A 25,769-nucleotide genomic window follows, 5' to 3' on the forward strand; every position below is an offset into this window, starting at 1 on the left:
CAGCCTTTCCTCACAGAAGAAGTGCTCCATCCCTCTAAGAGTCTTGAAGTTCTCCTCTAGCCTTGCTCTAACAGCTCCACGTCCTACCTGTGCTGGGGAATCCAGAGCTGGATGCAGCACTCAAGGGGGAGCCTCAGCAGAGCAGAGTAGAGAGGGAGAATCACCTCCCTCAATTAAAAAAAAAAAAAAAAAAAGAAAAAAAAGTAAAAAAAAAGAAAAGAAACTCATCTCCAAAAGAAAAACTCAAAACCTGCTCTCAAGTATTCACTGTAGCTGAATTGTTCTTTTCTGGAGAGATGGAGTGTTCAGCTTTATGAATGCCATGAAAACAGCTAGAAAAGGTCCTTTTAATGAACTAGACCTCTTTTAGTTGCCTAGACCTCTTATAGTTACTAATACAGATGTTGCTAATAAATATTTGACTTCACTTTTTATCTCTCTTTCCAAGATCTTTCAGATTAAGTGTTCTATTCATAGAAGGTTTGAATTTACAAGGTATCAGAGAAAGCAAACTGTCGGCTATGGACCACTATATTCCATGTGGTAAATATTCAGGGAATAATGATGCACCCCTTAAGGCAATAAAGCTGCAGTGTGTGTTGGTTCTGAGACTGAACAGCAACAGAAGCAGCTTCTAAAAGAGAGGCAGGTCTTTACTATTCCCAACAAGTGTATTAGCTACTGGAGAGCTCATCTGCATGTCAGAAGTCTGCCTGTTTCCCAGCTGCACTACTCTGACAAGCCTGAAGAAGGCCAAAAAAAATGAAAAAAGGCAGTTCTTCTGTCTTTGACTTTTAATATAGTTAATGTAGAGAATATTTTTGACAATTATAAATCCTTGATGTTATAAAGTTAATCAATATCAATATACTTCTCTCTATAATGTCAGTATCTGTCAGAGGGGAAAACTACATGGTAACATAATCAAGTGACTCTTCCTTTTCACACAAGTGTGAACACATGCAGAAAGCACAGGGAAATTTTTATATAGAGGCTAAACAGACTCTATATCAAAAACTTACTAAATATAGACATACTGGAGTTGTTCTTAATGGACGAAAATATATTTACGAGGATTTCTATTAAATGTAAGTTAAATACTTAACCATAAGTGTGCTTGACATTGCATTAATGTTTAAAAGATTGGCATTTTCAGATTGTCAGTCAAAAACTGAGGAGAAGGTGGATAATCTGCATTCAGCCCCATGCAGAGCTCCGGGATGGGGGAGGAGCAGCTGGAAAGCTGCCCAAGGAAAAGGAGCTGGGAGCTCTGGTCAACAGTGTCTGAACATGAACCAGCTTGTGCCCAGGTGACCAAGGTAATCCTGGCTTGGACTAGAAATTGTGTGGCCAGCAGGATGAGGGCAGTGATTCTCCCCCTGTCCTGGGCACTGGTAAGGCCACATCTTGAATTCCATATTCAGCCCCTCAGGACAAGAAAGGCATTGAGAGAACAGAGTTGGGAAAGGGGCTGGAGCACCAGGAGCAGCTGATGGAGCTTGGAGGGCTCAGCCTGGAGAAAAGGAGGTTCAGGTGGGACCTTCTTACTCTCTACAACTCCCTGAAAGGAGCTGTAGCCAGGTGGGAGTCTGTGCCTTCTTCCAAGAAACTAGAAATAGGACAAGGGGAAATGGCCTCAAGTTGCACCAAGAGAGGTTTAGTTTTGAAATTAGGGAAAATTCCTTCCCAGAAAGGGTTTTTAACCCCTGGCAGAGGCCGTGCAAGATATCTCAGGGTTATGAAAATTTCATTCTCTCTAGTGTAAACTGACTACCCAGAGCTGGGAGAAAGAGGAGTGATGTCTTCATACACTTATTCTATAATAATTAACAGTAATTACTTATTTTTTCTGAACTTTTCTTTGGATTTCAACTTGATGGACCAAATCTGAGCTAAGAGTGCTAGTCTCACATACTTCACATCTGGTACAACTCCTGATTTGATTATCACTGAGTATTAGTATAAACCATCATACTCCACATTGTAAGAATGAGTAACTTGAAAGGTATTCCTTATTTTGAAGAGTATGCTCTTCAAATAATGTATTTTATCAAAATTTTCTTACCCAAGCACTGTCTGAGCCTTCTCCCAGTGACTGGGAAGTCACTAGCACAGATATGGATCATACTATGACAGTTGAATATCTGAATAATCCAAGCAGTCCCCAGGATGTTGAATTTCCAGTTACAGATGTAGTCATTGCACATCACGGATCAGACAGAGCAGAATAGACAAAATTGTCACCACCTTGAAGCTAAATAATCCAAGCCATGATTCTTGTTTTAGTATGTATTTATTCCCTCTGTTACACAAGGTATCATGTATCTTCTAATGGCTTTCATCTTCTCTCACACCATTTTCAAGCTGTCAGTTAACCTATGTATATAATTGGTGTGCACACACATCCCAGGCTGTTGCACCCACGTCTATACAGTTCATGTTTTTTTTATATTTCAGTGACATCTTTGGGCATTTTCCAGTGTGTGTCCTTTCTTACTGAATGCCAGATGTATCTTGTGTATCCAGTACCCTGGAAATCTTACAAAGCTCTTCACAAGTTCTTTGATGCATTACAGACATCCACCTTGTTAGCCTAATGTGCAGCTCCTTCTCAGTTACTGTGTTAAGCTCATTATTTCAGGCACACTGCTATAACAATTAAACTTCTCATCTATTAAACTTCCATGGCACGTATTTCTCCCATGTGCCTTTCCTTTTCTCTGTCTCCACCACCTACTTTAAAAAATTGGAGTAATTTTTTTTATTCATCTGTTGAGCTGATCTTTGCTGGCTGGAGGTCTCCTTCTCTTTGAGTTGTATACTATATTGTCAAAAAAACCCTCACAAAATTGCCAAGAATGATGTTGTATAATTATAACATTTAAAATTAAACAAAGTTTATCAGCATCGAGCTCTTAATTATTCTCCTTGCATTAAAACTGCCCACTCTCATTTATACTTCCCTGAAGATTTCAGTGCTAGTACTATTATACATTTCTTCTGGACCATGGACTAAGGAACTGCACATCCCAATTATGCAGAGAATTATGTGTTCAAATTTTCTTGTATCAGCAGCTATGCAGTTGACTTATTTTACAGCACTGAGTTGTAAGACAGACAAGCAAATGACAAGGGAACAATGTACAAGAGACTCATATTAAGTTTAGTCCTCAAGCGTGAGATTATCCTACAGACATTACTGAAGAGAAATCATTGTGTAATGAATGTCTCTGGATCCACTCACACATGATGTTACTACATAATCTTGTTAATAAGTACACGAAGCTTCCTTTTGAAATATTTACATTTTTAAATCAAATGCGTCTGCTGTGGGACTTTTTTGACAACTCATTGCTTCAGTGATTGGAGCGGTTTTTGTTTCAAAGTGAATACAGTCACTGTCAGTTTATTCACTTCAGTGTCAAGAATATTGTTTAACTTCTTTCCATTATTTTTTAAGCATTTCTGGTTTTGTAAAACAAGTTTTACAGAAAGATTGTCTTTAAAACTAAAGCAAAGAAAGCAAATTCTGGTTATGTCTCAGATTCTATTTCATGATTATTCTGGTTGTTCATGTATATATTTGTCTCAGTGGACAGATCTATGATATCAAGTAATGGATGGGAGAAAATATTGCGATATTTAAGATGGGAGCTGCTAATAAACTTGTTGAGAAACATAGAAAATAATATGGGGGGATGATAAGGACACAATCACACCCAGAGTACAGGCTCAGTGATCAGGATTGTTTTGATAATAAACGTGGAAAATATAAAAGCAGGAGAGAAAGGATAACATTTCACTTGTTTTAACAAATACAGAAAGTTCAGTGTCAAGGAAGAAAACAAAGGAAGCCATGGCCAAAATCCTTCAAACACTAAAAGCAGGAGAAAGAAGTAAAGGATGTACAGACAGAAGACACTTGGGCTGAGGGAACTGGAGAAACCATCATAATACATGCAGTGATATTAAAAAAAAAAAATCCAGGTAAAAAGAGTATGTATTGTCAAAAGAGGTTAGAAAAATTTATGTTATCATTCACACAAAAATTTCCGTATCTGTGTATAAGGGATTAAGAAATGGTTTTCTGAGGCTTTGTGGGGAGAAGAGTAGAAAAGCCCTTGCTAGGCAGTGCAGAATCCAAGTGAACACCCCTGCAAAAGCTCTGCAATAAAACACGGGCACAGTAAATATATTCAATAGCAAATCCAGGTGTGTGACTCTCTTCAAACTGCACTTTGCAATACACAGTACATTAGTTCCCAACCAGCAAAAGACCAGAACTAATACAAAATAAACACAGCAGCATCCCCCCCCCCTCCCCTATATTTTTTCCTAACAGAGCCAAGCACTAAAAATTCAGAGCAAGCCTGAGTGATAAACATCGTTCCCTCTATAAACGACTGCCCCGTTGCTAATGGCAACAACTCTGTTCCTAAAGTTAGCTGAGCTCTTACAGTGGCAAATTCGGTGTCCTCACTTAACTTGCAGGGTTCAGTTCATCAGTTTTGCCAACTCCTGCAGCCATACAATTGCATTTAGGCATGAACTTTTCCTTTCTCTTTGCACGATATGTATCAAATTAAAATGCAGTTCACGTCAGACCCTCAGTTATAGGAACCTGAGTGTGTAAATTGAATCAATTTCTTGCTTTGCTGTTGTGTGCTGGTTTAAAGGTGAACCAGCAGGGGAAATGAACTCACCACGAGAGAGATTATAAGTCAGAGCTAAAATTTAATAATAATATTACAATAACAACACTGACACACAAGGGAAATTGCTTTCAACTCACAATACCCCAGCAGTATAACCCAGTGTCCTGGGGCACAAACCCAAGGGGGGTTGTTTGCCCTTGTGCTGAGACCCCTGTGGTTCCCCCAAGTCCAGAGCAAAAGGAAAAGAAAAACCTGTTGGTGCAGGCGAGGGCTGTGGTCTGGGTGAGAGCGGGGATCTCCTCCTGTCAAGGTCCTGCTGCTCCTCTGGATCCGACGAGAGGTTCCCGAGGTCTTCTTACCCATCCCTTATGTACCCTCACGGAGCTCTCAGTCCCTCCCCCTGGGCGGGGACTCACACAATGGGTGATTAACTCTGGGAGCCAGGGGGTGTTGAACTGTTGATGGCCCATTAGCAGCTCCGCCCCCCTCAGGCTGGGTGTGAAGGTGATAATGGCTCCCTGGGCAGCTGCTGCTAATGGCCCATTGACCTTGGGGAATGAATAGAGGGGGTAGAATACACAGCTTTGATCACCCCCACACAGGGTTAGCTGGTCCCTCCTGCTGAACTAGGACATGTTGTGTGATGACATTTTATCCCAAATGAATGCTTTTTGTGGTTTGTTTTTTTTTTAATAATTTCCTGCAATAGTGTAGGACAGATCCTTTAATTTCAGACACAGATGGATGGAAGTAATTCATCCAAATGATGGGACACTGCTAAAAGGGAACTTAGGACTAAACCATGTCTTGCTCAGGGTTTCAGACTGTGGTTACCAGATGTTTGCTGGGATGATGTGCTGTGAGAGGCAAACATTACATTAGTTTATGGTTGTAGTTTTGAAATAAGATGCACACCACATTACGTCTCTGGGGTAAAGGAGATGTTGAAAAACATCCCTTGTCCTGATTTGTGAGCCTTACATTTGGTTTCAGAGGCTCTTTCATTGAAGTCAATGAAGAGAACAAAAGTTTTTTTACACAAGAACTATTTGTGATTAACTCAGAATCAGTTTTGTGAATGTCTTATATTATTTGGATTTAGGTTTTGAATTCCAATAGCTTTGAAAATCATGAGTTATAAATGGGATATCTAAACTGTTGTATTAAAGAATGCTTAATATTTCCTTTAAAAATTAATTTCAAATCCCATATTACTTTTTAAAAACAAAACCCTGCATTTCAGATTAAGGATCATTTCCTCATAATTACCAAATTGTTGAAGCAATTAATTTAAGTCTTGTAGAATCTTAGAATCATAAAATCATTTAGGCTGGAAAAGACCTTTAAGACCATTGAGTCCAACTATTGTCCATCACTGTCAAGACCACCACTAAACCAAGTCCCCAGGTGTCACAACTACACATTTTTTGAACATTTCCAGAGATGATGAATCCACCATCATGTATTAGTGAGAAAAAAAAAAAGATAAATGGGGAAAATATCAAAGTATATGTTCATAACCTTTACAATATTGCACTTGGAGCTTCATAAACTGTAGAGATAAAATACAAATTATTACATTTCTTTTATGGCTTTTCATAGGAAGGTGTAATTACCTAAAGTCAACATTGATTGCCCAACTATAAAAGTTATTGCAGTCACAACTTGAAGCCCTAAAGAGAATCAGGAGCTGGGAGTTGTTGTAAAGAGCACAGTACACAGGGGTATCTACTCAGAGCTGCATATCACCTGAACTGATTACAGGGAATAAATACATCAGTGATCTTCATAACTGTAGGCTGGACCTGTCTGTTCCATTCTGTGCAGTTTCATGTCATAGGAATTGCAACAGTGTCTGGCACTCTGATTTGTAAGGATATTCAGGCACCCACTTCCAGCTGCTGTTTCTGAGTGTTAGACACAGACATGAGAGCTGTGGGGAAGGTAAAAATAATCATAGAATCACAGAATGATTTAGGCTGAAAAAAACCTTAAAGGCCACCCAATTTCACCCCCTGCCATGGGCAGGGACATCTTCCACCAGCCCAGATTGCTCCAAGCCCCGTCCAACCTGGATCTGAACACTTCCAGGGAAGGGGCAGCCACAGCTTCCCTGAGCAACCTGTGCCAGGGCCTCCCCACCCTGACAATAAATATTTTCTTCCTAATATCTAGTCTAAATTTCCTAAATAAATAAGGCTTTTCTTTTTTTCACTGACTTGCTGTTAATAAGGAATGAGTATTTTTGTTGGTTGTACAAAGGCTGGGATGTCAGCACCAAAATTTGTCAGCACCAAAAACCAAAAAAGCTGAAGAATTGGGTCATGCTACAAAAAAAATCCCTTTGAGCTTCACAAACTTTACACCTCTTGTCTCTGAAATACTTTGCAGCTGTTACTGCTTGTGCAGCACACTTCCTGCAAGGTAAATAGAATCTGCTTTCTATAATGCTTTGCAAGCATTATTTGCCACCATAAAATATGAATAAAAGCATCAAATACTGAGGAAGATATAATTTTATAGTACATTAAAAAGAAAAAAAATTAACAAGCATGACAGGTTAACATTTTACAAGCATCAGAGGAGCAGGTGAATTATGACACTATTGGCAGCAGAGCAAGCTATCTTGTGTTTAGCCCTGGAGTTCTTTATTTTTCCAGACCATTTCTAATTAGTCTCAAAATGAGATCCTGTAGCAAACCCCTAAATTACAGGCAGCAAAGGGGGGATTCAGTCCAGATATTTCTGGTGTAGTACAGGACTGTGAGCCCAACACATGTTCTGCATACAAAGCATTTGAGTTGTACAGGTACAGAATTATTATAAGGAAAAAAGGTGTAGGTGCTAAAAATAGAGAGAGAGAAAATAGCAATTGCCCATGAAGGTGGCCTTTGTGGGGACTTTTACCAGGGGAGGGATTTCCATGCTCTGCACAGAGCCAAGAAAACACAGAGGTGTTCTGCAGTAAAAAGGGTGAAATTCCACATCAGTGTATTTAAGAACTGAGGTGCTCAAGATCAAGCACTAGCAAAATCATATTTTAAAGTAGGAAAAGGAAAGGAGAAAAAAAAAGATATGAGAAAGGGAAAGGGGAAAGACTGACTAACAGGAGAAAAGACCCAAAAATTTCCTCATGTCTAGAATAAAAACAATGCCACCTTTCACTGATAAAATGTAAACTTGTTCAATATACCATTGCAAACAAAAGGCTTTGTATCTTGAATGAAACTTTCTTATTACTGACATCTCACATATAAGATGTATATGTATCCACATAAGAAAAAAGGAAACATCTGTCATCAGACTATGTTAATCTTTACCACACATTTGTAGTACCTATTTGAGATATACAACTGAACTATGAGCTTAAGATAAAAAAATCATCTAAAATAAAATATATCATAGAATGATAGAATATGCCGAGTTGGAAGAGGCTCACAAGGATCATTAAGTCCAACTCCTGGCCATGCACAGGACACCCAAATAATCCCACCATGTGCCTGAGAGCATTGTCCGAATTCTTCCTGAATGCTGTCAGGGTTGGTGCTGTGACCACTCCTGTGTGGGGACTCTTCCAGTGCCCAACCACTCTCTAGGTTAAAAGATAATCTAAACCATAAAATGAACTAAGACATCAAAGAATTTTTCTAGTTTGATCGTGGCCTGAGGTTTGCTTTCAGCATTTTAATTCTCCATCCTAAAACCTCCAAAGTGTTTGTGTTTCTCCTTGAAGTTAAACCAGTCTCTTGAGTTTTTCACTGTGCGAATCCACCAGTAGAAGTAAAGGGTTGATCAGATGTTTCCTGAAACCATATCCTTTGTGGACAACAGCTGTATAAATAAACAGAGCCTCTGATCCAGGGAAATTATTTTGGGACCCTAATATAGACACATATATGATAAAATATTAGTTTCTTACTAGAGAACACAGGAAGGAAACCAGCCTTGTGAAATCAGTGGCACAGATTTCCTGTGTGGTTAGTGAAGTGAGGGCAGGTTTCCAGGGATTTCTTAGATTTACCTAATGATCTGATATCTTTAAAGTCAATTAATTTCCTGGTGTCTGTAAGAATATGTAGTCTGTGTAGTACTGGAAAGAAATGGGGACTTTCATTCTCAAGGCAATTTTTATTCAGAGTTAGTGATACTTTCCTACTGTGTAAAAAATTAACAAAGACAAGAAATATTGGGAGAAAAAAAATGAAAAGACAATACACTACTGAAATGCTAGAATATCTCATATGGGGCAGTGTGCTGGTTTGAAGGTGAACCAGCAGGGGAAATGAACTCACCACGAGAGAGATTATAAGTCAGAGCTAAAATTTAATAATAATATTACAATAACAACACTGACACACAAGGGAAATTGCTTTCAACTCACAAAACCCCAGCAGTATAACCCAGTGTCCTGGGGCACAAACCCAAGGGGGTTTGTTTGCCCTTGTGCTGAGACCCCTGTGGTTCCCCCAAGTCCAGAGCAAAAGGAAAAGAAAAACCTGTTGGTGCAGGCGAGGGCTGTGGTCTGGGCGAGAGCGGGGATCTCCTCCTGTCGAGGTCCTGCTGCTCCTCTGGATCCGACGAGAAGTACCCAAGGTCTTCTTACCCACCACTTATGTACCCTCAGGGAGCACTCAGTCCCTCCCCCTGGGCGGGGACTCACACAATGGGTGATTAACTCTGGGAGCCAGGGGGTGTTGAGCTGTTGATGGCCCATTAGCAGCTCCGCCCCCCTCAGGCTGAGTGTGAAGGTGATAATGACTCCCTGGGCAGCTGCTGCTAATGGCCCATTGTCCTTGGGGAATGAATAGAGGGGGTAGAATACACAGCTTTGATCACCCCCACACAGGGTTAGCTGGTCCCTCCTGCTGAACTAGGACAGGCAGATAGAATAGGAAGGGAGCTTACAAAGGCAAGTCAATGACCATCTTTTATATTATTCCATTTGAGAGGCAAAAAAAAAAAAAATAACAGATTTTAAGAGAAACAAGAAATGCAAGAGTATAAAGCTAGGGGAAAATTGAGGGGAAACATCCATGATTTTATCTTTTTTAACAGAGTGGCCATTTCAGTACTGGAACAGAGATGAGAAATGGCTCTTGAAGCAATTTGAAATGGAAATTGGCTATCTGGCCTTGCTGAATCCAGACAAGATAGAGGAGGGTTTCCACTTCAGAAGGGAGCAGTCCAATAATAACAGTCTGATGCTTGTCACAATTGTTCTAATAGTTGTAAGCCATATACTCTGAAACTGTCACAGTCAGAAACAAATTGCAACAGAGAGAATACCTTGATGTCCATTTGATAGGCAGAAATGATAAAATATATGAAAGGGTCAAACACAAAAGGAAGTACCAGGTCCAAGAGGAAGGAGTTTCCATCATTCTGGTGAGTTGAACTAAACATGGCAAAAATGAAATGGTAAAAAGAAATTTAGTGAGGATGAAGGTAATTGTTGTTAGCAGAGATGCTGGTCTGTTAGCACAGTTTCAGCTGCATCGAGTTCTCCCTCCACTAGAAGATCCAGCACAGAAAAAAATGGAAAAATTATGATATGATGCCATTTTTTAATTAACAGGAAGGGAGGTAATGTTGGACAATATTGATTAAATAAATAATGAAAACACATATAAGGAAAGAGTTACACTGAATTTATTGCATCAAGAATTGAAACACCAAAAATTTCAATAAGGCAGAGAAATGGAAAATCCGTGAAAGATATAGGAAAGCAGAAAGTATAGCTGAGAAGTATGTTTAGCAGAAGAAAGAGGATAAAGTTCACACCAGAAGGCAGAGTATTGTACAGCAATATGCCATTTTTCCAGAAAAACAAAAATTATTTGAGGAATTTTAGCCATAGGTAGCAGTAAATTTTTATTTCTGTTGTAACAGAAAAAAAACCAGAATGAACAGAATGATGAAATTCTTAACCAATAATAATCATTATAATTTAGATCATAATTTATAGCCAACCTAAGAATGAATATTTGTAAAGGCAAATGAAAATATATATAGAAATGCATCCTGGGGTGTTTGTGGTCAGTATCCAGGTGAACTGGAGAAAAATAGAGTCCTTGGAAAAATATAATGCAGAGACTGATGCTTTCCCACTGTGCAGGCAGCAAAACAAGGTCAAGGATGCATCAGTAGCAAAAAGACAAATTACTGAAGAGATGTAGCCACATGTCTTTATGGGAATAGAAGAGCTGCCAGGAGAATATAAAATCAAACTTGTGACATCAGCAATTCTAACAACAGTCCCTGACCTCTGTATTTTCTTGCTAGAGAAGGTAAGAAAAAAAGAGAATGAAAGATGTGCGAGGTATTTGACAGATGAAAGTACTTAAGGACACATAGGCTATGAAAGCCCCAAAGTTCAGCAGAAAATTAGCATATGTATGTGGAGAAATAAAACTGCCTTCTTAAATTAGCTTGTTTATCAGAAACCAAATATTTTCAAAGTTATAAACTTTGAAAGTCCTCTTGGCCTTTCTCCACCCTGGCTTTTTCATGGAAGAATCTAAGCATTAAGTGTATTCATCATTATATTTGGAAGATACTGTGTCAGCTGGCTCGCAGTCAGCATCACTCCAGCAACAGAAAATTTCTGAAAAAGAAATCTAGGATTGTGCCAGGGTTGCTTGGCATCCTTTGCCAGGCAGAAGATGTGTTGGCTTATGACAGAAATAAAACTCAGGATGATGAATTCTGAGATACTTTCAACAAGCTGGCCGTGCTCTGAATGAGGCTGCTACCTGTGAAAAGGAGCAGAGAAATGTGTGCTGTTGAGTATTAAGAAATAGGAAGTTCTGGTGAAACATTATGTTTCTGCAATTCCATAAAAAGCTCAGCAAAGTTTGTAAATGTGGCAATGGTCAGAAAGACCAGATTTTGGAAAGGAAGTAACAAGGTCATTTAACATAATTAAAGAAGCATTGATACATCTGCCTCTTTGGTGCAATATTCTGTATGGTGCCGTTACCCAGAGGTAAAGGCAAGGGATACACAGTTGTTTGGTACATCTATATCTGTATCTGCCCCCATGAAAGAAAACCTGCCTGGACACAAAAACCCCACACCCTGTAATATTCATTTACAAAATATTCAGAGAAGTAGACAAATGGTATGTTCAAGTGTGTGTGGGCTGCTCACAAAGCCACAGGGACCCGCAACAGACCCAGTCTTTACATACTTGGTAGTTTGATAACACCCAAACAGATTGAAGCATCTCTGCCCTTATAGGATTTATGTTCAACAAATAACCTGTTCTTTTAGATTCAAGGACTCTGATCAGATATGGTGTTTTCTTTTAATGTTTGACAGCAACAAATAGTCGTAGGGAAAGTCTCTGTTAAGCACAAACTCATGTAAAAGAACAGACCTTTAAGGGAGATTCCCAAGGAAATGTATGTTAGTACTGACCTGAAAATAATCATACTCTTTCAATCAATATAAATCACATTTAGTGGGGTATTTTTTTTAACTCAATATGAATCAAATATTTTCATTGCTGCCCAAGAAGAAAGAGTCAAGGTGATGAAACTCCAGCAGACCAATTGCCACAGTAGTAAACACAGGTTGACATTGGGATTATGGAATTAAAATATTGTTAGTCCTCTGAGACTTCAGAAGAGCTGCTCTCCAAAATCCTGCAAGAGCACAAACAATGGCATCACATGAGTGCAGCAGTTTGTAGGGTTTGACTAGGACAGTTCAAACCTAGTAACAGCCATGAAGAATATAGTGTGGGAGGGAAAATAACAAAGAAGAAATTCCAAACACAACCCCTTCCATGAGGAAACAGTTGCTAATATCATTAATCTCTACAAAACTGCCTGACAGACTTTGGCAACAAGCAGTAATAGCTGGGTTTTTTGGATGTTTCTTTGATTTTTGGAGGGTACACACACATGCATTATTGTAGCTGATTACTTCTCCTTATATACAGACCTGGCTGTCCTTTCATGGTCGTCAGCTGCACATGTCATCCAAAAAACTAAAGCAAGTACTTGCCTGATGTGAAATTCCCAAGCTTTTCTAGGAGGCTGTGAGCCCTGTTTTAGGACCTATGAAGTCCTCAGAAAAGAGAAAGCACAATGGCACATACTTAAGAAAAAAAAAAGTAATAATCATGCAAAGATATATTTACCTATTGATCACTTGCATCTGGATTCTCTCCAGGAGAAATGATGAAGCTCTACTTGAAGTAATCATTTGTCTTAAACCTCAGAAGTCCAACAGAAGGAGCTGTTAGAGCAAAATCCCAAGATATAAACTTGGAAACCATAATGATGTAGAGTACAAAAACCAGAGAACCACTCCTAGAGCAAAACCATCACTTTTCCCCCCTTAAAAGTCTTAGAAATCTTCTGGTGTACTTTGTAAGAGCTCTTATTTGTAATGGCGCTACAGGCTGGGCACAGAGTGGCCAGAGAGCAGCCAGGCAGAAAGGGACCTTGGAGTACTAATTGACAGGAAGCTCAACAGGAGCCAACAGTGTGCCCAGGTGGCCAAGAAGGCCAATGGGATCCTGTCCTGTATCAAAAATAGCGTGGCCAGCAGGACCAGGGAAGTGATCCTTCCCCTGTACTCTGCATTGGTGAGGCCACACCTTGAGTACTGTGTTCAGTTCTGGGCCCCTCAGTTCAGAAAGGATATTGAGGTGCTGGAGCGGGTCCAGAGAAGAGCAACAAGGCTGGTGAAGGGACTGGAGCATAAGTCCTATGGGGAGAGGCTGAGAGAGCTGGGGCTGTTTAGCCTGGAGAAGAGGAGGTTCAGAGGTGACCTCAGCACTGTCTAGAACTCTCTGAAGGGAAGTTCTGGCCAGGTGGGGGTTGGTCTCTTCTCCCAGGCATTCAGCAATAGGACAAGGGGGCACGGGTTCAAGCTCTGCCAGGGGAAATTGAAGCTGGATATCAGGAAAAAATTCTTTCCAGAGAGAGTAATCAGGCATTGGAATGGGCTGCCCAGAGAGGGGGTGGATTCCCCATCCCTGGAGATTTTTAACCTGAGATTGGCCGTGGCACTGAGTGTCATGATCTGGTAAAGGGACTGTGGTTGGACCAAGGTTGGACTTGATGATCTCAGAGGTCTTTTCCAACCCAATCCATTCTAGGATTCTATGATTCTTCAAAGAGATGAAGTGATACCTTCACATTTCCTATTGCAGAGGAGGGAAAATAGGTAAGCATAGGGGGGACAGGAAGTAAAAGCAAAGAGGGATGTCTTCCCCTCAGCCCCTCTCCCCGTCTCAAGGAGCTGCACATGGGAGCTTCAGGAGAACTGATCTAACGTAATCCAAGTTCAGAATTTAATTCAAATCTAATTCTATGGCTCTATGAGAAGATACATCAATGGAGGCAATTTTGAGTCATTTGAAATTGTTTCAAACTCTTGATTTGAAGAGGCAGAATGCATTTTAACATGGTGGGAAAAATAAACTCTCAATTTACTTCATGGGTGTGTCAGCTAATATTATCAGTTAGTTGTGCCAGCCATTAATTCCTTTATAAATGAAATTCCTTAGGCTTTTTCTTTGAATGCTCAGATGTAAAAAGCTGTTCAAAACCCCTGTCATCTCCTAAAGTAAACAGAACAGTGTGCACTTGAATTTAGAACAGCACACAAAATGTCAATCATTGAAATTAGAGATCTGTTGCATTCAAAATGTTATGCATGAGGAGAAACAGTTCTAATGTTGTGTATGGTATAAAATCTTTCCCTGCATAGTCACAGAGTAAGAATTTTGTGATTTAAATGTACTATTTCATCTTTGTCTTTGCATTTTGTTTAAATATCATATTCAGACTCATGTACTCAGATGTTTGTTTCTGAAAAGGTTTATTACTGTTACTGTTCTGCTTTGTGAGATATTCCTTACAAAGACTGATACGAAATATACCTGCTATCTGAATATACACATTTCTATTCTTTTTTATGTAAGAAATATTATTTTATTTCCTTTCCCTTTGCTTTTAGAGTACGGAGGCATAGCTTTGCATTGCTCTAGGAAATTGAAGTGTATTTCTTTTGTAAATTTTGTAACTGTTGGTTTTGTCTCTTTGAGACCAACAAGAGGCTAGAGAGTTCCTCCAGAGAAAAGAAAGTTCTATTATAAATGTTTGACATACAGAGAGATTGATCTGCTAAACCATTTGCTTATTTGTTAAAAGGATTTTTCAATTGCACTGTACCAGCACTTGCAAATCCCAGTCCCAAAGCAAGACCCAGGTCTGTTTGGCAGTGGGGAAGATCACTTTTGCTCTATTTCAGGCAACCTGTGTGGAGCATATTTAGTTACCATGCTCCATGACAGTTTGCACACTTGCTAATTAATGCCCTCCATGGCTTGTACAATAACCCGGCCTCAGCAGCTGCTATGCATGAAGCCACTTCATGTAAGAAAATTTTGCTTTATCCATCCATCCCTCCATCAATCCATCTACTCCTCCATCAATCCACCCATCCCTCCATCAATCCATCTATCTGGTGTCACCTTCCCTGAAGGCCAAAGAATGGAACTTGGCTCCTGCTCTTCACTGTACAGACGGACCATGTTTTAGCTGAACGTAGACCCAGCTTATCCTCCACTGGGCTCTAATTGAAGGTCCATACCTCAAATACACAAAGTCCAGCTGAGACTGGTACCTCAGACCACAGAGAAGGGTGATTTGGGCTAAGATGGCACAGAGGAGGGGTGAGTGGCTCATACTGTGACACAGAGTGTAGCTGATGCAGTTCAGAGAAAAGCCCAGCTTGGGTGGCCTGACTGTCCCCAGCAATCAGAGATCACCTGGACACAGCTTGATGATTCCCATGGCCTTGGATCAAAGATTTACTTTGTGTATATTCACTGTGTCGTATTTATGTCTCAGAATCTTCTGCTTTTTTGTGTTTCAAAGTGCTCAGCTGAGGATACTCTTTGTTTACCTTCCTTTTTCACACCTCGCAATCACTTTTGCTCTTTCTGTTTCTTTTATAAATCCAGGGTGAAAGTGCTACAGCCTTTAAATTTTCAATAAGCTGACCATCCTCCTGGTCTCAGTGGTTTATATTCCTGCTGGTATATTCAGGGTATTCACAGCATGAGTTTTTGCAAGTGTTATTTGCAGGCAGACTAAGTGAAACTTGACAGGTACTGCTGAAAAAACTACAGATGCCAGAATTGCTAAAAACAAACAAACAAAAAAAGTAGTTTCCTAAAACTGCTCTATTTTGCTATAATTCAGTTTCTCTGTTTTATTATTTGCATTAATACCTTCTTTATGCTTTCAACATTGAGTGTCTCTTAGGTGGCGTTAGGGAGGAAGGAGTGTGAGTTATTTTCCTAATATGGAAGGACAAAAGGGGTTTTTTTCTTCACCTTGTCAGTTTAAAATATTTATAACCAGAAGACTAGATGAATAATTCCTCTGAACAATGTCCTGTAACTTTGTGAAAAGAAAAAATTCTCACTTAAATCAATTACATTTTGGATGTCTCCTTTTTTTTTCTTTTTTAAATATTATTTTACCTCAAGTAATCCAACTGGAATTTAATTGAAAGATTCTTTAATTAGAAGCAGAGAAATGAAACAATTGCAAAGATTGTTCTAGTTTCAGAAAAATCTCTAAATATATTTATTTTTTCTCAGCTAATCCAGTGAGCTGGAGTTTCAAAAGCATACTCCACACATGGCTTTTTCTGCTGAGTAACTAAATGGAATAATTCACAATAAAAATTTATTCGTGTCTTGGAAACTGCATCTGATTTTTCATCTGAAATGTCTGTATCAGAAGCCAGTGCCAGAAGTGAGACATTCTCATCTGCACAATGTTATCACACGTGAAACCTGATTTCCGTGTGCCATCCCATTAAATACAGGCTGTCACCTATAATAATTGGCAGGTATAAATGAAGACAGTAATGGATAAACTTTTGGGGAGTCACAATTCCTTTTATAAAAACATATGTATTTCCTATGTCAATCAGAAACAGATTATGTCACAGCATTTTCTTGCAGTTAAATCTTATCCTCATAAACTTCATCCTCTTGACAGGATCTACGGCTTTGGTCCTTTATTTTGTTTAGAACTTGTTAGACCTCTGCTGTTGGAGCACTGGAGCACATAATGATGCTTAATTCAGGTATCCTCATCATACCCTGGAAAGTAGTATAATACCAATAGCCCCAATTCATTGTTCTAATCTACAGCATGAGAGTATTTTCATGTTTGTTTGGTGAAATACATCTAGACACCACTGCTTAAACTTACTGCAAGGTTTTGACAGCAACCATGGCAGCTGTGCAGATGTGGGCCACTCTTCAAAAAGACAACTACAGAAGGGGAGAACATCATCAGATATGAATCCTTTCCTCTCAGGAAGACACACACAAAAACTAGAGGTTTTCTAGATTTGACTCTCCCATGGGAGGCGATTTGAATTCTGTCTTTCAGGTATGTTCAGAAGTAGAAGGAATAACCTCTTTCCTTCCTACTGGCCTTGTGCCATTTTTAGGAAATCATTTAAAATTATTTTTAAAAACAAAACCACCATCTTCAAATGAAACCAGTGTTTTATGTTAAAGGTGTATGTGAATTAGATGGTGTCCTAGTTCAGCAGGAGGGACCAGCTAACCCTGTGTGGGGGTGATCAAAGCTGTGTATTCTACCCCCTCTATTCATTCCCCAAGGTCAATGGGCCATTAGCAGCAGCTGCCCAGGGAGCCATTATCACTTCACACCCAGCCTGAGGGGGCGGAGCTGCTAATGGGCCATCAACAGTTCAACACTCCCTGGCTCCCAGAGTTAATCACCCATTGTGTGAGTCCCCGCCCAGGGGGAGGGACTGGGTGCTCCCTGAGGGTACATAAGTGGTGGGTAAGAAGACTTTGGTAACTTCTCGTTGGATCCAGAGGAGCAGCAGGACCTCAACAGGAGGAGATCCCCGCTCTCACCCAGACCACAGCCCTCGCCTGCACCAACAGGTTTTTCATTTCCTTTTGCTCTGGACTTGGGGGAGCCACAGGGGTCTCAGCACAAGGGCAAACAACCCCCCTTGGGTTTGTGCCCCAGGACACTGGGTTATACTGCTGGGGTTTTGTGAGTTGAAAGCAATTTCCCTTGTGTGTCAGTGTTGTTATTGTAATATTATTATTAAATTTTAGGTCTGACTTATAATATCTCTCGTGGTGAGTTCATTTCCCCTGCTGGTTAACCTTCAAACCAGCACAGATGGGACATAGAATCATGGAACCATTGAACAATTTGGGTTGGAAGGTACCTGCCATGGGCAGGGACACCTTCCACCAACCCAGAGTACTCCAAGCCCTGTCCAACCTGGCCTTGGACACTCCCAGGGATGGGCAGCCATAGCTTCTCTGCCCAACCTGTGCCAGGGCCTCACCATCCTCACAGGGTTCTTCCTAATGTCAAATGGCCTTGAAAACCTCCACAGACTGGGAATACACCTGAGTACAAGGTTCCATTACACATAATTCTCAACAACAAATGTAGCCAATGGACATTTTATAAACATTTTTTATGCCACCTCCTCTGCCCCTTATTGACTTTGTTATGCTCTGCTGTCACCTTTGCAGCTTCTGCAGTGATTTGTTAAAAAGGTCTGTCGTCCCCCAGCCCACACAGAATACTGACTCAGTGTTTAACTTGCTGGGGGAATCACACGGGGCAAAAGTTTCTGTGCCTTTTGCATGAAAACTGACCTTGTGTTAAGTTTGTGATTCCTGCAGAGCAGCCCTCGGGTGACAGATGGCTGAGGGACATAAAAATCCCGAAAAAGAATAAAAGAGATTAATGGTGTTGTATTGTATAAAGAAGAGAGTAAATAGAAAACAAAAGGCTATGAAAAGATAGTGAGAGTGGAGATTAGCATAGAAGGGATAGAGGAAGAACTTTGCTTGGAAAGAAGGCAGTTGGGGGATAATCTGAATCCTATATACAAAATATTAAGGATGTTTATCTTTCTGGTAAGGAGAGGATCCAAGTGTTATCTGGTGAAAGAAGGCAGCTTCATTTTCTTTTTCTGAGAGAAAAATAAACTTTTTTTAAAAGGAAGTTTTACTGGCATATGCCACAGTTATTTGTTGCCTTTTTTAGGTTTGCCATAGATGGATGCTTTTGATGTTTTTGGAAGCCAGAGAATGTCTCATCGTCAGATGCTGAGATTATTTTGTACCTAAAATAATAGGTACAAAAATAGCACCTGATACAGCACAGACATCTCTTTCACTCCTACTCCCCAAAAAGGCAGAGAAGAAGCACTACCATGACTCCAGCTATGATGTGACTGCTCCCAAAAGCCCAGGCACATCCAGCCTGCACTGCAGAACTACTCAGCTCCACCAATGTGACTCAGATATTAAAGTGTAAGGGAAGAACTTGCATTTTAAAGTCAAAGCAAGCTTGTAAAGTGTCCAAATTTGTATATACAGAGCTGTCTTGTATCATGTACTTTCTGCTATCTTCAGTTACACTAATGAAATTTTCATCTAGGGAAAGAGGTTGGATATAAAACTGGATAAAATCTTTGAGTTCTTTTTCCTTTTTAGATTATTTATTAGTGATAACAACTAATGTACTGCTTAAGGGTAATGAATCTTATTAAATGCACTTTAAATTATCACCTAAATTAATACAAGAGTGCAGTTCCAGTGCTAAAGACCCACATAAGACTGGCAGAAGAGCCAATATTTGCTTCCTATGAAAGACTCTATATTGCCTCCAGGTAAATTATGTCTATCCAATCAAATTCTGTTCCCTAGCAGAGATGTAACATATGTAAGCAGATTAAAATGTAGTGTATTACTTTTGGAAGACATCTACAGATTTCATTCAGAGAGAGTGCCCGCTTCCTCAGACCCTATGTGATGTCATTCTTTTTTTTCCCCCCTATTTCTCAATATATTTGGCAGACATTCTTGATAAACCAAACAATTACCAGGTCCATGATGCAGGTCAGTGTAATCCTGCTGCATCAGTATTAGTGAAAGGATTTTGCCTTCAGGGATAGAATTACTACTTTAAAATGCAAGTTTATTTTGGAGCTCAAAGTCAGATTTCTAAAATTTAAGGGGTGTGTACATGTAGCTTCTTAAGAAGTGTGTACATGTAGCTTCTTGATGCTTGGCAAACTGTCAACTCCTCCTACATTACCTTGTCTTCTCCTACTGCTGCTCTCATGAGCTTGGGGAAGAATTAGATGTGACTGTAATAAGAGAATACTCCATGGGAATGGTTGTTTACATTACCTTTAGCCTGGATATCCCATTGATATTTTGTTTTTCAAACACAATGCCAAGTTTGAACTTAAATACATCTCTGTGTCCCCTCTGCACTACTGGAGTTGAGCCACCACAACAAGGCAGTCTCATTTCAGCTCCTGAACAGCAGAGAGATTTCAGGAAGGATTGTTACTAAAGAACACTAAGGGAATAGCCTGCAAAAGATTAAGAAGATTAGTGGTCAGGTTTTATACTCAAGAAATTCTTCATTTACATGATTATGAAGTGAATAATTTCCTTCATCTCCCACTGGAGGGTTTGACCACAGGACACAATGAATTTTTTCAGCCAATTTCTCAGCAGCCTGAAGGTTTCCATCACTCTTGTGAGCAGAGTCAGTCTGTACCTGCTGCCATGGTGCTGCTCAGTCTCCTCTGACACTGGAACAATTTTCAGGTACTGCAAAGGAAAGACCAACAAAATTGTTGAATACAAACAAAACTAATAAAAACTACATCAGGTGCCTGAAATGATCATTTCTTCAGAGACCAGAATAGACCAAAACTTTGGCATAACATGAAATTTCTATACTACCTTCAAATATAAAGTAGTAGTTAACCATAAAATACACATTAGAAATTCACTGAATCCATTTCATTACTGCAATAATTTGTATAATTTCTATCCTTTTTTGATGTTTAAAATTGATCTTTCCCTAGAATGTTTCAGAAATAGGCTATTACAAACATTCTTTGGAAATAGATTGAATTTTTGGAATAATAAAGTTTTCTTTTAGTTAAACTTTACTTTCAAATGTCTTTAAAGCTTTCACCTTCTAGTTTTCAGTTGACATGTCTTATTCAAACCTGCCTGTCGTGTGAACTTCACTGTCATAAGCAGTCAATGGATTGGTCGGTTGTTTTTTCCCCACCAGAATTAGTGTACAGAGAAATGTACTTCCACCTCAAGCTGTTACAGCAATACATATTTAGAACGCACTAATTAGAAATATATGGGCAAAGCAACTAATAACCAGAGCTCTCCTGTATTTCTTTCTTGAAAATTCCCTATTTTCCATGATATATTTTGCGCCAAATCCACAAGACTATGAGCACTTTCTGTAACTCCTCTAGTGAGCTGCTTTCTGAGCTGTCACATCTGATCAGACACAACCAGAATCCAGTTTTCATGGATTCTTGGTATTCCTGACTGTCTGACATGCCAAATTTTGTGACTCGTTGACCTCTTATTTGAGGCTGTTGCAGAAACACAGTGACTAGAGCATGGGAAGGTCATTAGGTCATGGAGTGGCCCTTTTGTAAGAGAGAACAGTTATACCCAAGGATTCCAAGGCAGGGCTCAGATCTTCAGAGCTCTCTCGCAGGTGAAAACACTTTTGCAGAACTTGAACTGATAAACAAGAAAACAAGCAAACTCAGTGATTTATTCTTCTTCTTTTTTTTTTTCTTAGCACAGGTTGAAAGAATTGGGGATGTTCAGACTGGAGAAGAGAGGGCTTCAGGGAGACCTTCATCACCTTTCAGTGTCTAAAGGGGATACAAGAGAGGAAGTTTGGACAAGGGCATGGAGTGGCTGGACAGGTGATGATGGCTTTGAATAAACAGAGGGCAGGATTAGATTGGATATTAGAGAAAAATTTTTCCCTGTGAGGGTGAGGAGACCCTGGCCCATGTTGGCCAGAGAAATTGTGGCTTCCCCATCTATGGAAGAATCCAAGGCCGGGTTGAACAGAGCTTGGAGCAACATGGGCTAGTGGAAGGGAGTGGAACTGGATGATGTTTATGGTCCCTTCCAACCCAAACCACTCACTGTTCTATGATTTGTGGTGGGGATAGGAATCAGTAGTTCCACCTGATTTCCAGCAGGAGTTTTCTGCGTTCTACTGTTCCAGTTTTATTATTTATCAGGTCTCATTTAATAGAATTACTTCCATGCAGAAATAGATTTCTATGAACAGAGAAATCATTAAATGTGAGATATGTTGGATAGATTTCATACAACCTTATTTTGTTTAAAGCAAGATAGCATCTATCCACACAAAAAGTGCCAAAAGCATTTGATGTCAACATCATAAGGATATAGGTTCTTATATTTGTTGCCTGTATACCCTTGTACTTATGGGTATATGGATATTTTTGGTTTATAGTCTTGTTATCATTCTGTTGGAATAATCTTAATTGATTAAAAGTATCCCTTTAGTAATAAAATAAATATTTGGAGAAAAAAGATCTCAGATAAAAAAAAGGTGCCATAGAACACTCCTCATTAATGGTGCAAGACCATGACCTCTCATAATGATTTTATCAATAATATATCAATTAATAATTAAAGCCATATAATTTATTAACTGGAGACTCAATTAAGTCTTTCTTTAGAGGATAATGACACATTTGTAATGAGAGGAATGCTAGATGGAGAATAATGATTGATCAAATTGTTAAAATTAAGAAAGTGGATTAGAGCAGGAAAACAAGTGCCATAATTGCAAGGGACTCATCCTGCAAGCTGTCACTTGGCCTTTGTGCCCTGAGATGAAAATAGCAAGAGTAACAAATATGATTTTATCCCTTCCTCAGTAGGAAGGTTTCTGACTAAAAAACAGTCTAGTTTTTTTTTTCTCCTGTGCCATACTTTTTAACTCTCTTGTTACTGTGGACCAAATATTTACAATATGCTGTTATTGCAGATTTGCATATGAAATGCAAAGTGATGACTGGGAGGGTTTTAGTGTGGACAGTCAAAAGAATTTGTTTTGATTAAAGAGTAAAAGGATTGTCTTTAAATATCAAGTTTGGGAATAGAAGATGATTACCAACAGATAGGAGTAAAAAGGAGGGGGTGAGGGGAGAGGAAGAGGGGGAGGGAATGAGTTGGAGGAAGGGAGAGAGAGATATTTCTTAGCAGGGACAGCATCCCACAGTGTCAAGTTATCTGCCTTTGCCTAATTCATCAGAGGAAATGTTGCATTGCATGAACCACTGTTAAGTTTCACTAAGGCAATTCATAGACTCCTCTAGCAAACATGAATAATTTTATGGATTTTTATTAATCAGAGTTTGGAGATTGGATAAGATGATGCAGAGGAAAAAATGAGTTATTATAGCTCTCCATGTGAGTTTTATAGAGCAGTTGTTAACACTTGGGGATCTCAAGCAGGATGGCAATGAGACATAAAGATACTTCTGCGAGAAAATGTCTCATCTGACTGGAGCAGGCAATGAAGGCTTCTGTGCTCAAGGAGCAAGATGCTGCGTGGAGGATCAGGAGCCCTCTTATAGCTTGATTAAGTGGAGTATGTTCAGTGGTCAGCAACAAAGATTGAACCTGTGTCTGGATATGTGTGTTGGCTTAGCATAATTTTCTCCTGATAGATCAGCTAGTCCCTTGTGATAATATTTATGATGAATTATTACTAGATTGGCTCTGCACCCACTGTATTTCTCACTCTTCATGGGCTGTGGATGAAGCATCAAGTGTTAGGTAAAACTAGATCCCTAATAGTGATGGATAAAGAGATGAAACCCTTATGGAGCACCACTGGTTGAAAAAGTTTTCTCTTTTCCTTTGCTGTGGCTCACACTGGACTTAGGCAAAAGAAAGCCTGCAGTTCAGTGAGTAGTTTTCAAAACTCTGACCTTTTTTAGAAATGGGTGGATGAAAGTATTTGCTAAACTTACAGGAACGCTTTTACCATTTTTCAGAAGTCTTTAAATACAGAATATAAGCCCTATTATAAGCTAAGGCTCCACTATGCCTGCATTTCCAAGAAAAAACAGCACTGTTCATATACAGTGCCCCACAGGTTTTTCTCCCTTCATGAATTTAGGCAGTTTTTCAAACAAAGCATGTATTATGTATGCAGCAAGGGAAATGTCTGCTTCAGAGAAGATGATGTCTCAAAGGTAAACATGTATAAATGTTTATACATTTTTTTAACACATATTATTTACCCAGAAGAGCACAACAGCTGCTTCAGAGTTGTTCTGGTCTCAGTGGTAAATAGGTATTTTGGCAGTTGCTCGAAACAGAAATGATTCTTTAGTTCGATTCCATTCTAGCCTCTCCACTTGTTATTCTAATGATTATTCCAAAGGAATCAGGTGTCAGATTAGATTGATTTCACTTCACTTGAGGCTTCTCACAGATTAGATTGGTACCTCCATGAAAAGCCCTGAGTGGGTTTCTTTTGTTTTTCATTCTCTGAGCCATAATGTAGTCTCTGCTCCCCCTTGACCATGTGATTTGCACGGCCTTCGAATAGAGATGAATTCTTTCCTATCCATCTCACCTGGGAGTGTGTGTACACTGTGGTGTGTGCAGGTGTTCACCAAGTAGCCTCATCCCAGCCAGCAGCAGCAATACAATCAGAATGGCACGGACTGTTTAGATCTGATTACTTGCCCTAGTCACTATCCAGAACACCAGATGAGCTTAGAAGAAATCTCACTGCTACTGTCAATGCTGAGAGAGACCAAATGCTCTCACACATGCTGCAATGCCTTCACTGGTGGCTGGACAGACGAAAATTGACTAGACACTTGAGGACATAACTTCATCCTGCAGGATAGCAGGAATGTGCCCCCTCCACCCTGCCTTTCTCAGCACTGGGACCCAGGGCCCCAGCAGGCTCCCCAATGGGTAGTTCACATGTTATTTTTGCATTCAGACCTACAGTCAATCACTAATCAAACCCCCGGTGCAGACACCATGTGCATTTCTAATGCATCTGTGAGTTGTATTTTGTGATTTTCCTGGCTATGCTCATTTGTTAAAACATCAGCTCACTTTCTTAACTGAAATCCTCTGAAGCACTGGACGTGGTTGTTAGCTAGGATTAGTCCTGCTGCATTTCATGCCCTGAAGTTTATCACCCAGATCTAATTTCTCTGGTCTGTGGTTACTGCTCCAGCTTTTTTTTCCACTGGCTTCCAGCCATCCAGTACTAACAGGGCCTTACAGGAAGACTGGAGATGGACTTTTCCCAAGGGCATGTAGTGATAGCACAAAGGGAATGGCCTGAAGCCAAAGGAGGGAAGCGTTTAGATTAGTTAATAGGAAGAAATTCTTCCTGGTGAGTAAGGTAAGACACTGGACCAGGTTGTCCAGAGAAACTGTGGCTGCCCCATCCTTAGAAGTGTCTAAGGCCTGGTTGGACAGGGCTTGGAGAAACCTGGGATAGTGAAATGTGTCCCTGTCCATGGCAGGGGGGCTGGACCTAGATGATCCTTTAGGTCCTTTACAACCCAAACCATTCTGTGTTTCTCTGATACTCATGGCTCTAAATGAACCAGTTGAACTAATGGGAAGGAATAGATCATACCCTCTCTGTTGCCATATGTGTCTGTGCCAAATACAATTTTATTTTGTGTAGAAGAGTGGTTATCTGTCAGTTTGCTGCACTTCACAGACCACCACATCAGTGCAAACTCATTGTAAGTTCAGCTACTGAACAATTAAATGCACCCCAAAACATTGGGGTGTTTCCCCATGTTAAGGGTTAAGGGTGTGATAAACTCCATATGTGGATGCAGAGATTGCTGAGGGCTCTTATGTGTTAAGCTGCCACAGAAGACTCTCCGGAGCTCATCTGGAGAGCTCATCTCTGAGAATAAACATGATTCATTAAATCAACCAGCAGAGTAAATGTTATTAGATGATCTGTTATAGTAAAGTTACTTTCTTACATATCAGGTCACAGAGGAAATGTCACTGAATTTTTGAAAAATGTACTTTGTTGTTATTTCTGCATGAGTTATCTTAACATTCAGTGAAAACTTACAGATTGAAATTGTATTACCTTTTTTTTTTGATTATCATACTGAATTTGGAAAATAATTAATCCAAAAGCATTCATAACGTTAGAAGATTCGATG

Source organism: Pithys albifrons, chromosome 5 (assembly GCF_047495875.1).
Source record: "Pithys albifrons albifrons isolate INPA30051 chromosome 5, PitAlb_v1, whole genome shotgun sequence".
NCBI classification, from domain to species: domain Eukaryota; kingdom Metazoa; phylum Chordata; class Aves; order Passeriformes; family Thamnophilidae; genus Pithys; species Pithys albifrons.